The sequence below is a fragment of the Nipponia nippon genome, unplaced genomic scaffold (genome assembly GCF_047370975.1).
Source record: "Nipponia nippon isolate SJK-2023a ecotype South Korea unplaced genomic scaffold, ASM4737097v1 scaffold_9, whole genome shotgun sequence".
NCBI lineage: Eukaryota > Metazoa > Chordata > Aves > Pelecaniformes > Threskiornithidae > Nipponia > Nipponia nippon.
Window position 1 is genome coordinate 21,052,860 of NW_028262413.1, and position 14,732 is coordinate 21,067,591.

The window sequence follows — 14,732 nt, forward strand, 5'->3', positions numbered from 1 at the left end:
AGCGAGGTGGGGGTCAGTCTCTTCTCCCTAGTAACAAGTGATAGGACGAGAGGAAACGGCCTCAAGCTGCGCCAGGGCAGGTTTAGGTTAGACATTAGGAAAAACTTCTTCACCGAAAGGGTGGTCAAGCATTGGAACAGGCTGCCCAGGGAAGTGGTTAAGTCTCCATCCCTGGAGGTATTTAAAGAATGGATAGATGTGGTGCTCGAGGACATGGTATGGATGGACTTGGCGGTGTTAGGTTAACAGTTGGACTCGATGATCTTAAGGGTCTTTTCCAACCTTGACGATTCCATGATTCTATGATTCTATGCAGCGCGAATTACCAGCCAAGTGTGTTTGCATGCAGCTAGTAAGAATGCACATCTAATGCTTTTCAAATAGTATTCCAATCATCTGCTTTAAATGATTAATAAGCACAAGCTGAAAATAGCCCCACATTTACCTAATGTTTGCATGATTATTTTTGTAAACATTTCATTCAGGCTTTCTCTGCCACCTTTCTAAGCATTGTCAAAACAGATATGCTGCTAGTCTTGATTAGTTTTTCTCAGTTTGTTTGATCTTCATCATGACCCAGAGAGGGGAAAGCACCAGAAATATTGATTCTCAGTTGACAGTAAGCATGTGGTTTAAGATCAAATGAGAAAACTAATCTAGATATTTGCAGAATAGTTACAGGTTTCTCATTTTCCAAAGCTAGTAACTGAACTTGGTGAGACCTACAAGTCTGTATTTTGCTAACGAGCTTGTCTTTCAGACAATGTGTAGTGCTTTCAAGCACTACAAAAATAGGGTCACAGCTTCTCCTGGTTTTAAGTTAGAAATAGTTTTAAAAGATGAGGAGGGATTTGTACTTTTGTTATGTTGGCTGTCCTACTTTTTTGTTAAGTCCTTGCTGAGATAAGGTTAAGACTGGAATTTAAATGGTGTTAAGGAAGAAGCCAAGATAGTAATCAGAATATAATTAACAGCGTATCATCTCTCAACCAACCAGGGCTGGCTAGCGCTGCTATTCACCAATAAAAAGTGGTGGAAGATTTCCACTTTTCCAAGTAAAATGCTAGTGTTGTTCACTGTAGCTGTCTACAGGTGTTATGTGATGTGTACGAATCCTTTACACCGAACAAAAATCCATCCCATCTACCAAATATTTTTTTTCTGCTCTTCAAAATTCGCTCTATTTTAGTTCAGCTTTGGAGACATTCAGTAACTGGTTTTAACTCTCATGGTGAAAAGATTATATGCCACAACAAAACTGTTATGAAATCTAGTTTAAGCCTATGTGTAAAACCAGGAAGGTTTGGTTAAATACATTAACTACTCTGGAAGTGTTTCAAAGATGCCATCCTTTTTTGGTAATGTTGTGAGGAAAAGTAGTATCTTCAAATCTACATTGTGGGGGTTTTTTGACTAGTTTTCTAATACTGGCATGCTAGTTTCTCAGTCTACATAATGTACATCATCTGTACATCGTACTTCCTTCATAAAGTGAAAACATACATAAATTTTTCCACAGGTCCTGTGTCCCAGGGCGGGACTCTCCATCTCCCAGAATCAGGGTCAGGCCTTCCCCTTGTGATTTTTTTTTAGAATTCTGACTGTAAACTGTGAGTATTAAGAGAAGAAAAAAAAAAAGGGTTGTGGTGGTAAACCTTTCCTGTTGACAGACGCGATTAAATCCCCTCTCGCTGAGGCGGGGCGAGAGCTGCCCTCACCTGCACGGCACCTCTGCGCAGTTCCCGCCAGTGCCCCGACATCTTGGGAGCACCCGCGGTGTGAGAGGCGAATTTTAACGTAGTAACTTGAACAGTATAAAACTGAAGGAGGGGTGTCTCCACGCCTTCTCAGGACGCCCCTTCTCCGGCCCCCTAACCCCTGCGGCAGCCGCAGCGCTCCTCCGCGGGGCTCTCGGCCCTGACGGGTACCCCAGGCAAGAAGCCCGGACCGAGGCGCGGTGGTGGGGGCGCCGCTGCGCGCCCCCTGGAGCCCCGGCGGAGCTGGGCGCGGCACCGGCCTCTCCCCGCTGAGGGGAGCCCCAGCCCTGCCGGGGGAGGCGAAGCTCCGCTGGGGCCGGCACCTCGGCGGGGAGGGAAGAGGCGCTGCCCGCCCCCCCCAGGGTTTCCCCGCTAGCCGCGGCCCGGCTAAGTCTGACAGAGCGCCGCCGCCGCCCACCGCAGCGCAGCGGCCGGGCGCAGGAGGGAGGTGCCGTGCGCGGCCCGACTCCCCGGGCGCCGCCGCTGAGGGGATAGCGGCCGCCTCCGCGCTCCCGGCGGCTCCGCTCGGCTCCGCTCGCCGGCTCAGGTAGGAGCGGGAGCCTGGCGCGGCGCGGCCCGGCTCCGCCGGCGGGGGGGGGGGGGCTGTGGGAGAGCGGCGACCCCCGGGGGCTGCCCCGCGCTGAGGTGACCTTGAGGCGCGGGGGGCGGCGGGGGCGCGCTGCCCGGGGCGGCGGGAGCCCGCTGGAGCCAAGCCTGCCCCGGAGAGGTGCTGGGGGCAGCGGGATGCGGCTGAAGGATGTTTTCGGGCAGTGAATGGAGACGGGTCTGCCGCGGGCTCGCTCTGCGGGACCGGAGGGCTGTGTGGCAGCCGGCTGCGCTGCCGCGGGGTAAAACTACCTCACACAACCTCGGTCTCGGTCCGTTTCGAGCCCGGTGGTTTCTGTAGTGACAGGAATAGGAGCGCGCAGGAGGGGGCGGGCGGAGGTGAGCCCGCTCTGCCGTACCCTGCTCGGGAAGCCCGAAGGCTGGCAGCGGGGTGGCGGCACTGGAGCCCAGCGCTGGCCCGCCCGAGGCACAGCGGTCCCCGGGCGAGAGCGCTCGCCGCGCCCCGCAGCACCGCGCCTGGCGGGAGCCAGAGCAGCCCCGGCGGCGGGCTCTGGGGCGCCAAGTTTCAGAAGGTGACGCTCTTAGAAATATTTATTTGAGAGAGTTAGAAGGAGGTTTATGCCCCTCAATCCTGCTCCTTCGGCTGGGTTGTGTGAGATGATGAGCTGATGGAAGAAGCCCCTCGGGAGCGCCGTCGCCGCCGTGTCCACGGGCGGGGGAACTCGCCCAGCTCCTGCGCCTTCAGCTGAGCTCTGGTACGGCGGGGTTGGGGCTTTTTTCTTTTTTTTCCACTGGGGGATTTAATTATATTTTACAAGCAGTAGTTTGCAAAGCCTTGCAGTACTCCAGTGAAGTGTTAAGAGCACCTCAGAGCCCGAGAAAAACTGCGGCGGGAGTTAACTTCCCCTAGGTCACCCAGCAAACCACCCGCCGAGGTGCCCCTGGATCCCGGCTCCCGTGTCTGCTGGAGTCCCCGTCGCCACCACCTTTGCACGGATGTCACTAAGATGTGCTTTCCTGTCGTCATGGAACATAATGGATTATTCTTGTACAATTTTGACTTAGAGACTGTACTAGAAATTTGAAAGAAGGAACACTGTTTTCCATTATGTATCTTTGAAAGGCCTGTTGTATTGTAGGTAGAGGAAACATCTCTTTTACTTAATTAAAACTGTCAAAAAGTTTACTTCTTTTTGTGTATTTCTTGCTGATCGTTGTTGCTTGTGTTTTTTTCCTTCTTATTGTGCTGTTTTATCACATTACACCAACACAATCTAATCCTGTGCTAATACTTTCTTTACTTTCTTTTTATTTAAAGCGTATTTTGTAGTAAAGTGATATTTGAGAAGCATGGATACCAAGATAAGGTGCTGGGAAGATAGACAAGCTGAAAGCAATGGTGTAGAGTAGGACTTTGCTGCTGAAATAAACTAAAATGTAAGTTTATAAACAGTGTGAAAGTTGACACTGCTGTAACTCAATTCCCAAACAGTAAAAAGAAATCTTTTAAAGAGTACTGGTATCTTGCTGGTAGATACCGCAAGCCCTTAGTTACGTAAGCAGTTCTTTGAAACTGAGTGAGGCTGCATGCATATGGTCATGTTTGCAGGTAGCACTTCATTTCTGATCCTGTCCATTCGTCTACATGTGACTAATCTTCATGTGGTGACTCAAATAGAATTCAGCATTTTCATGACTTTTATGTGAAGAAGTGGTTGCTTGTCTATCTCTGTGTGTCTTGCTAATAGACTAGTTCAGTATTCTTTCTAATGACTTTATGGTCTAATGTTGAGCTCCTTTTTCAAAGTGGGCGTTGCTGTAAGTTCTTCCTAAAGCAAAAGAATATGTATTAAATGTTTAGTGTCAATATTATCATTTTCACTTTAACATTTAATGGAATGAATGTTTTGTTTAATTTACAATGCAGGCTATTATGTTACCGTTAATTCATATTTGATATCATTACCAGTATTGTCCTTTGCTCACATGCTGCCAATCCAGGATGACAACCTCTTGATTATTTAGGCTATTGAATGTGATATTGATCCAAATTTCTGGCATTTCTCTCTATCCAAACTATATCTTTTAACCATTCAATTTCCTCTTTCCTGATTATGCTAAGTAAACTTTATTGTTTTTGACAAGTTCCATAGGGAGATAATGGGTATATTTATTTGGTGTCCTGTAATGCTGCCACATCAATGGGATTCGTTTTGGAGGAGTGCAGTGGCGAGGGGGAATGGACCATTATAACAGCTGTTGGGTTTGGTTTGGTTTTCCTCAAATAGGCATTTAGTGCCATTTGAGATGCCTCAGGGTACCCCTCCTGGCCTTTCACACACTGCAGAGGGCTGTGAGTCTCCACTATGTCCCATGTCAGGTGTCGGACACAATAGGGTACCTGAGGTAGGATTAGCTACCTCTTTGTAGGCAGCTGAGTCAAACCTGGTGCGTTTCTCTGGTTCCTTATCCTTTGTTAGCTAAGAATAAAGTGCTATAGATCACTTACCACAGTAACTTCAGTGATGTGACTAGGAAGTGGGACTATTTGTCTGTATATTGATAATCCTCTAGGTGTTAGCGTAGAGTTTATCTACATCAACAAAACCTGCATATTCTGTTTATTTTATTATAATAGGCAGTTTAAAGTACAGAAAGTGAGGTTAAAAAGAAAATTCTGATGCTCAAAATACCCTAAAACTTGCACTGTAATTTCAGAATAGGTGTAGGATGATGAGTGCAGTTGGGGCAAAATGCCTGTGTTGACCATGAGGAAAAGCAGAGTTAAGCAATTGCTCTAGTGACACTCTGATGGGAGATGATAGTGGAGGAGATAATTGGGAACAGGAAGAATGTTTACATTTAAACAAAATTGTGTAGCTGCTGGAATCTTTTAAAATAAACATTTGAACGAAGTTCAGACTTCTGATGAAGCTTGCCATTGGAATGTGTGTGTCAGATATACTTAAGAATTCTGTTTAAAAACAAAGCTTTACATATAATGTACACTGTGCAGTAAATATTTGCAATTCGCAAAATTCAAAGTGGAACTTAAATTGTCCTTTGAAAGAAGAAATATGTAAAAACTAAGTAAGTAAAGATAAATATAAATCCAGACTATTTATTTTAAGAATAAAAGTGGCAAATGCAAAAGGATAAAATAGTTTTAATTATCTGAAAATAAAAAAATCTAAAATCTTTGAGAAAGGAAAAGTGAGCGTGGACAAATAATATTTACATGTAATAACATAATAGGCCTGACAGTAATGTGTGTCATAGTGGCTGATATATCTTTTGCTCTCAGTATATTCATGCTACAAAAGTATGAGTTAAATCAGAAAGGCTTATTTTTTGCCAAAGCCTACTCTGAAAAAAGTTTAGTCTTCCACAAATGGAGTTACTTAGTAGTGAAATATTTCAGACTTCCATTTTAGAGGTGTGACCAACATTTATTGAATCTAATATAGCATATCCTAAGTGATGTGTTAACTGGCATTTTCCTGGGTCACCCCATACACATCAGCATGGACTTGTATCTAAAGGTCATTGTGTAAAAGGCCTTGTTTTCACATATTTTGAACCTTACGTTCAGAATTCTGGAATATTTTGTAACATATAAATAAAATAGCCGATGTGCTGCAGGGACACCCTCCACACACTGGAATGTAAACCAAAAAGGCTTTAAATGTTTCTTGGAGGCAGAAGTTGCTGCATATTTAATGTGTACAATAGGAAGTGTGTTTTGGAGGGCCCATTACATACCTTTACATGTGCAGAAAAAGACATAATTTCTGAAGAGCCAGAGTTTCTTCAGTCTGAATGCACAGGTCAGCTCCCTCATAGCTTCAATCACAATTCTCTAGTGGAAGCTTGTTTATCTGCTTTCAGCTATTTCTCTCCTCTGATCTAAAGGCCTCACATTGCTGGCAGATTTTACAGTCTACTCATTGCTCCTGTTTCAAGGCCATACATCTCAAGAACTGCTCGGCTTCCAGAAGTTGCCATATTTGGTGTGCCAGATACTTGTGAAGGCAACGTTGTGGTGCAATTTCCGAATGTCTGTGAAAGAGCAACAACAGTGATATTGTGTACTAGGTAGTACAGTTGTCATAATACAAGAATCTTTGCACAATGAATTTATTCATTGTATAGTGGAACGCCTCTAAAAAGTAACAGCGCTGGGTTTTTCCGAACCAAAACTGCTTTCTTGCATTGGTGCTCTTGTGAAGGAGGTATTTTGTCCTGCCTGCATGTAGTGGTCTGATTATATATGTGTTGTATGTATATATGGAAACCATCACATGAGTTTGCAAATTCATCAAGGAAGGATTGTTTTTAATTGTTGAAAGGACAGGATTTGGAGCTGCAAGACTGAATCACGGTTGCCCTCTCATACCCACCAAGCTTCGCAGCAGTTTGACCTTGAATGTACATTTCAAGTTTTGAAAAACTTGCAGTATGAAGCCCAGAATACTGATGCTGTCTCTACTGAACATTTGTATTTCTAGGATTAATAAGTCAATAATTCCATAGTGTTTGGGGAATTACCTTTAGCCTAATTTATTTATTAACATGCCTAAAATAACTTTTATTGAACTTTATGAAAAGTATGTCTAATATAAAATCACCCAGCAGGGATGGAGAGTGTTTAAAGATATTACATGCAGCTCTTCTTAAAATGCTTTAGGATTCAGGAGTTTTCTGATGAATAGGAGATTTTTTTTTTTTGGTCGTTACTAGTGAGGCTAACACCTAGCATATTCCTTTTGATATCTCATTGTGAGCAGGAGATAACTTTTCAAGCCTCTGGATAGCTGTACTGTGCAAAAGTCACAGTGTCACCTTGAATGTATTTGCTGATCATATATATTCTATCCTGCTTATTGAATAGTGGTTCTTCATCAGTGGAAGTTATTCCCACTAATGGGAAATCTTCCATCCTGGAAGATGTGATTGCATTCAGCAGAACATAGAAAATAGGCCCATATATTGGACTATCCAGCATTTCAGTTTTTGTGACGCAGGTATTTTCTTGGTATTTTAAACCTTTTTGTAATATTGTTATTATTTACACAGGCTAATAATGTTTAAGAGGATTGAAATAATAGGAAGTTTGTTTTCAGGGAATGTTCTCTGTAACCAAAATTGGAAACTCCCAATAGGTTGATGGGTTCCTAGAAAATATTCTAACAGGCATCTCAAAATGTTTCTAAGCAGGAGTATTAAGTGAGGAGATTTATGATAATCAAGAGCAGAAAAATGTTCTTTGCTATCATCAGATTTCTTGGCAATTCTGTTGACAGCAATTGCTGAAGCTTCAGGTAAATTCAGCTTATCCCCCACAAAATGAAGATTTTTATTCTTTGTTATCTGAGGAAATTGATCTGTGCATTTTTACATGCTGGCCTACAGTCACAATAAAAGCAAAATGGTAGTTTTGAGAATAAATTTACGCCACAAAAAAAATTGGTGGCAATATTAGGTGTTTATACAACTGCTTTGCTGCATTGAAGTTGTAGTCTTAAGTTCAAATGCAGTTTTAATGCATTGCTTTATTCTACAAAATCTACATGTTCACCAGCAATTTTCTAATGTGTGAAGTATTTTACTAGCTTTAAATCAGTTTTTGTGGACTAAAAATAGAAGACTGGCAGGAGTTTTGGCCTATGGATAGCAGAAAGTAATTACATGACAACAAATGTCAAAATTTTATCTGCAAAAGATCTATTCCATGTTATTGTGTTCTTCTTAATTACAGTAAGTACCAAGTGTCCAAAAACCCTGACAAAAACTAGGCCCATTTTTAGTTAAACATGAAAATGACACAGGAATCATTCTGGAAGAGGTAGAATGATTCTTCTTGAAAGGTTAAATACTCTGAAAAATTAACGTGTAATACACTGTAGCCCTGCTGATTCTGTGTCAAGTGCTAAAAATTTGAGAGCAATAGGAACAAGAAAATGCCCTTATGGTCTGTGGGGGCTTGGTGTTAATAGGTTTGTTTCCTCCAGAAGATGCAGTGTTATGTTGCTTTTTGTGTGACCCAACAGTGTTCCCTCCATACTTTTCCTTGGCACTGCTAACATTTATTGCTCCCTAGCTAAATAAGATGACAAGACAGAGCTGCATTTACTGTGAATTGTCTTGTAATTTTTTTTTCTTCTTCGTTTTTCTGACTCTGGTTTTGCAAGTTTCTGGAGAGTAGAGAAAAATGGAAAGGTTACTTTGTGTGGCACTCCTGCTATATATCCTGGCATGACATGCCTTTTTTAAAAATACCATTATGCTATGTTACTTATAGTCTACAATGGCTTCCAGATTCCTTCCAGCAGAACTCAGCTTATCTCTATTTTGCATTTTTGCTTGATTTCTAGATTTTTCACTTGCTCTGCTTGCAGTTTACTTTTCGACAAGTTCTTCAATATATTAAGTTTTATTTTGAATTTTGGTCTTGTCTGCTTGTGGATTGAAGGTGATATGAACCCTACATGCTTACTTCAAAACATTTTTCTCTACTGAAATTTGTTAATGTATACAGCCAGCTGTGAGATGTGTTCTTGCAGTGTGCCATGTGAAATTGCATTCCATTGACAGTGAATTTTAGTAATCAATTTTAATTTGTGTGATGGTTGGTTGGTTTGTTTTTTAAGAAACTTTGCAGCCAATAAGCTGCAATTTCATATCAGTCCCCTGCTAAGCTGTGATTTCATATCTGTCCTTACTGTCCTATGAAAATACCATGTTGGACAGTTACTGAAAGCCTTTCTGTAGCCAGTATAAATTGCCTATTACTGCTTTTTCCTTCTTTAGTAGGCCAGTTACTATATCAAAAAGGAAATTCCATTGGTTTGATGTTTTGATTATTTTCAGGCACTTAATCCTTCAGGTGCTTATGTGATGATTTAACTGGTTTCAGCATCTTCCTGGGTATAAAAGGGAGGTGGATTAGTTTGCAGTTTCTTGAGTCAGACTCGCTTCTCCTTTTGAAGTTGCATACTATTTTTGCCTCTCCACAGTCCTTTGGGAATTTTACCCTTCCTTTGTGCATTATTGAATATAATAGCTAATGTTTGGGGATGGCTTTAGGTAATTCCTTAAGTACTCTGCAGCGAACTTCATAATTCTCTATCAAACTGAGTATGTCTGGCTTCTTTCAATATTTTTTAGCCTATTCTTTTTTCTTCAGGCCTGTAGTCCTGTTGTCTTGCTAAAAATCACTTTAGAAATTTTTTTGCTTTTCCTTATCCTTAAGATGGAGACATTAAAAGAATATGAAGGAGGTACTGAATACTTCAGCTTTCTCTTAACCATCTGTTATTTTCTCTCCTTTCCCATTAAATCCTAGAACCTTCTGCTGTATTTATAGATCCTTTTCCTATTAGCTTTTTATGTCCCTCATTAGTTGTTGATCCTTTTGTATGTTGGCTCATCTGGATCATACCTGAGATGTTTGTGCCATTCTTTTCTACTTGTTCTTTGTTAAATGCTCGTTTCACCTTTTGTACAATCTCTTCTGATAGTCGAAGCCTTTAAAGACTCTGGATGTAACAGTAATAGTCTCTTACAATACTTCCTATATTCCCTCTGCACTGACATAATCTGTTGCACTATTTTTGCAGGCTTTGTTGATAACTATCAGTTTTCCTGAACTCCTTGATCATCTCTTCAAGAGATGTTACAAATCATTTGGCTGAGTTTGCTGAAGTTGCTGCCCTGAATTCCACTTCTTTTTTTGTGCGTCTTTCACATCTTCCTTTCAATATGTTAGTGAATTCTCTTGACTTGTGATAATGCTTACTTGAAATGTATTGCTGCCCTTTAAATCTCAGCCAGTGCTTTCCTATTAATCAGAATAAAATACAACTGCAGCGTTAGTAACATCTTCCATGTTCATACCTCTATCTTATTAGCACAGCTCCGCTTTGATAATATAACATGTTTTCTTCTCAAGGGAGCAGCATGAAAAGATTTAAAAAATGCATGTATGTGATGGCTAGGGCATGGGATGGGGGAACTAAGACTCTCTCTGTTTTTACTTGCTTTGTTAGGGATGTTTTCTGCCTTCATACTTGCTTGCCTTTGCTGGGCTGTTCTATCAGATTAATAATTAATCTGCTACATTATGCACCTAACCTGCCTGTTTCAAGGGTTAATTCATCACTACTTGTAAAGCTACTGAGAATTTTGGATAGAAAATACTGTTGTAAGTGCAAAGCACTGTTTGTATCTGCAACATATTTCTAATGTTATTCAAAAAGAGTATTAAAGCCACTTACTTAAATAGGAGTGAAGTGTGGTAGGTTATACGTATACACAAACAGCCAAGTCTCTTCTCTGTGTGAAAACATCAGGTTTTTTGTTGTTCTTTTTGCAGGCACCATTCTGAGAACCAGTGCATTTCAAGTAGAAGAACCTGCCTAGAACAGAATACCCTTTCGGTTAAAATGTCATCCTGCGCTAGGGAGGGAGTATCACATTTGTAAACTTAGCACTAAGTGTTGCGTTCTTGTCAAGAGACCATTTCCAAGTAACATTTATGGCCTGATTGTCAAATAAGTTATAGATAACGCAGTAGAAATATTTAATGTATTAAGGGCAGAATTTTTAAAAAAGGGGAGGAATGGAAGCCAAATGGAATTTTAAGTCCTGTTGGCTTGTCAGTGGGATTTGTGCATCTTATAGATGGATGTTTTTGAAAATTGCACTCTAAATCGGTGACTAATAGAGATCTTCCCATGATAATGGTATAAAAGGCTTACAAGTTACCATTAATAATTCAACTGAAGATTATTGGAGTCTGATTTAGTACCTCCTGAACATGATGAAAAGTTTCTCTCATTGATTTTAGTGGCTTTGGGTTATGTTAGGGCTCTCTGATGAAATAATGTGCTTTTGGGGGATAATTTTGCCCCTCCCAATGCATCTAGGTAGCCAGAGTTGGAAGTCATAAGTTACAGGAGAAACGGATGATGGAGTCTTCTTTGATGCTGTTTATGTACAAGTATTTACAAGGATGTGTGAGATCCTGTTTCCCTGAGCGCAGGAAGAATCAGGTGAAGTGCACTTCTGTCTGCCAGCTTTCCATAGCAAAAGCTCAGTGCTGGATTTCCTTGGGAAGGGAAGTGGGAGGTGGGCTATGCAGTAGCTATTACTGCTGTGCAGCATGGGCTCTGCATCAAACAATCAGCAGCAGTGCCCTGCCTTCCCTCCCAGCCTCCCTCCATCAGCGCACAGGCACGTCCAGTGCCGCAGCCTTCGCTGTTACGCACCACTGAGGACCTGGCTGTTTTCATCGTTCCTTCTCTTTCTTTGTCTTTTACTGTCTGCCTCTTCTCTTTCATTTTACCTTTCTCTTTCCATTCTCAACAAATATCTAGATGAGTCCTTTCCCCTTAAACAATTTGAATTCCGAAAGAGTCTTATGTTTGATGTTGCTTTGGATGGAAACACGCCTTTTACAGCTGTTTGAAATGAGGGATGTCAATTAAACCTACCAGTTTTATCCAACCAGATTTTCAAGCATCCCAGAAGCACAGCACTGTCTTTGGATAATCTGTGTATAAATATAAAAAATAGAAGCCCCGTGTATATATTTGTGGGGGACATAAAATCTATAAAAGAGCAACAGTGGATCACTGGTATTGTTAATAAAGCAGACATAATATTTACGGATTTTTAGGGAGATGTGGAATTTGTTATCAGTATCTGTGAAAAGAGATTGATTAAGAAAAAGACTAGTGAAAATATGTTCATTAACACTGAAATATGAGCTGATAGGTCCAAATCCCTCTGCAATGGAGAGAGATATTTTTCTGAATGAAAATACGGAGGTACTGGTGTTGAACTGGAAGAAATTTGGAAGTATTTTTGTCTTCTCACAACACCACTCGGTGCCTTTTAGCAGTCTGCCTCTCTGCAGCAGCAATGAGTGTACGACACTGATGTCTTTTCAAGTTGAATAAAATTCTGCTTCAGACATGACCCTGCCTGATATTTCTCTGTCTGTGGAACAGACTATTGCACACTGAAGGACACTTAGAGAAGTTAAAATTGACACTTATGGGTGCTTACAGTAGTGTTTAGTTCCTATGTGAATGCTTTCTTCAGTGCTGAGGGGAAAGGCTTTTTCAACCTGTTATTATATATGGCTTCTGGCTTCATAACTTTCCTATGATTCAGCCTGGTTTTTTTTTTTGCATATTTCTGTGTAAATATAGCAAAAGAAATACGAGATTAGTGGAGCTTATGATATCCATTCGGATTTTAAACCTATGACTTCTGGAAGAAAATTGTAAGCCTAAATGCTTTGCTGTGTGAGGGAAAGGTATACAGAAGGAAAAAACATAGGATGACTGTAAGTGTTGAACAATAAAACCGGAACAGAAAGCTTTCTATAAATAGTAGCATGGTCCCAGTTCAGTGAAGTACTTAAGCATATGCCTAAATGTGCATTTGAATTCTGCTGAAATAAAGCATTAAACATCAGGCTTAAGTGCTTTGTTGAATTAGGGGCTGTATCTACGCAGACCTGGAGAGAAGGATGGTTTTCTTCACGGGAAAATGGTATGTTGTAAGCCTTTGTGGCATAATATTTTCTATAAAATTTCAGGCATTGTGCACTGACCAATTAACTTGGAGAACTATTGGACATTAAAGTATTAGAGAGTGATTGTGTTCTGATATTCCAAAAATTGTGTTCTTCTGTTATTTGCTAATTGGTAAGACTTAATGATAACTGCTGCCTTTGTAACAGTAGGACCTGTATTATCTACTAAAGTGAATTTCCAATTTGTTAGTAAAACTAATACAATGAGGATTTTCCTCAAGACATCAGTGAAGCAGTCTGTACTCAGGAATTCAAAGCATGGGCTTCTCGATCCAGGTACCCCAGTTAGCACTCTGTCAAGGAGTTTTCAAATACGTGTAAAGACTATTTTGGTTCTCAATTTTTGAGTTGCCCACATAAGACCTCTTACAAAGACTTATTTTTCTCAGAAAATATTTAGCACCTGTTTTCTTAAAATGAAATCTAGTTAACCATTTCAATTTTTCAAAGTGTTAGTCACTTTTGAAACTATTCTACAGGGATCCTAACTATAGACAGCTTGTTTTAGTCATCTTGTCTCAAAAGGCTCCACATAATGTTGCCAGTGGCTGTGATAGGTTGCTGGATCAATCAGAAGGCGATACTTAAAAAGTGTGTCTCGATCAGGCTAACATAATGAAGATACAAGCATCCTGCTTTTTTATAACATGGATATGTACAGCTAACCAGACAATTTTTTCATTTGTAGGAGTATGGAGGTTATAAAACTTACATTTCCATTGGGATGGAAACTTCGATGTGTCATTTCCTTGTCAGGGATTCTGAGGTACAGACTTGGCTTTTGAGAAACCTGCCCCAAGTCCCTGCTCTGATTTACAGCATAGCTTTCACATCTCAGATGACTCAAAATTAATCAGACCCAGGATTCCCCAAATGCATTTCAGTATATTAGTTATGAGAGTTGCCTTCACAGCTAGGATACTTTTTTAATTTCCAGTGGAAATCTGGGTGAAGTAGGTAAGTAGTGAGTAGTTGGCCTTTTGATAAAGCGAGGTTTTGACCGAAAAATGTTCTGATGTTTTCGTGAAACAGAATTACTGTGGTGATTTGGAGGCCATATATGTGGCAACTGGATCTAGAAGACCACTTTCAAAAATAGTTTTTGAAGTACTGGGACTCTTCAAAAAGAAGGCTGTACAGTCCAAGTCATACCTAGTGCTAATTGCCTATCAATCACAGTGCTAGAGCACACTGCCTTTGCTTTGTTTACGTCACTGTTTTTCTGTTTAGCAAATCTGTATACCTGTTTTGTGTGTGTGCATTAAGTCCCTATCAGGAGAAGCACACTGTAAGAATGGTTAATTCAAATGTTATACATTTGAGCTGATTAAAGAAATTCTAATCTGGATCTTTACATAGGAAGTTATAAAGGAGTTTCATAATTTAAACCAGATCAAGTCTATAAAGTCATAATAAGCTCATGTAAGTCTCCCCAGTGTAATAAAGTTGACTATTTAAATTGTATAATTAAAAACACCCCTCTGTAAATATTCGAGTGGAAGTCCCTTGTTGCTTTACAGTATATTTGATTAGAGCACATAGAGCTTTGAAGAAGTGCCATTTTGGTCTGATTCAAAAGGTCAACTGTTACGAATCATGGTTAATGTCATAATGTTCTCTTACTTCGCGTGCTGCATTTGGCACTTTAAGTTACACAAAATGCGCTTTACCTGTTTTGCACTTCATACTGTGTGAATGGCAGTTTCTATAGCAAGGATCAAAATATCTGTTAGAAACAGGATCAAAATACAAAAATCGGTCTGTAGAATGACATATGACTTCTGTTGAAATTAATGAAGTTA

At 40.6% G+C, this 14,732-nt stretch overlaps 1 protein-coding gene across 16 annotated transcripts in view; it reads left to right on the plus strand.

Annotated features, from left to right (window-relative positions):
- Positions 1–1,945: 1,945 nt before the first annotated feature.
- Positions 1,946–14,732, plus strand: part of ATP2B2 (ATPase plasma membrane Ca2+ transporting 2) — a 442,035-nt gene continuing 429,248 nt past the window's right edge. For 8 of the 16 annotated variants that reach the window (XM_087743147.1, XM_087743148.1, XM_087743144.1 and 5 more), the window contains exon 1: positions 1,960–2,304. The gene's annotated coding sequence lies outside the window, so the exon portion shown is untranslated. Of the gene's footprint in view, positions 2,305–14,732 lie in introns of all 16 variants that reach the window. The other 8 variants (XM_087743162.1, XM_087743156.1, XM_087743155.1 and 5 more) reach the window with 7 other exon arrangements.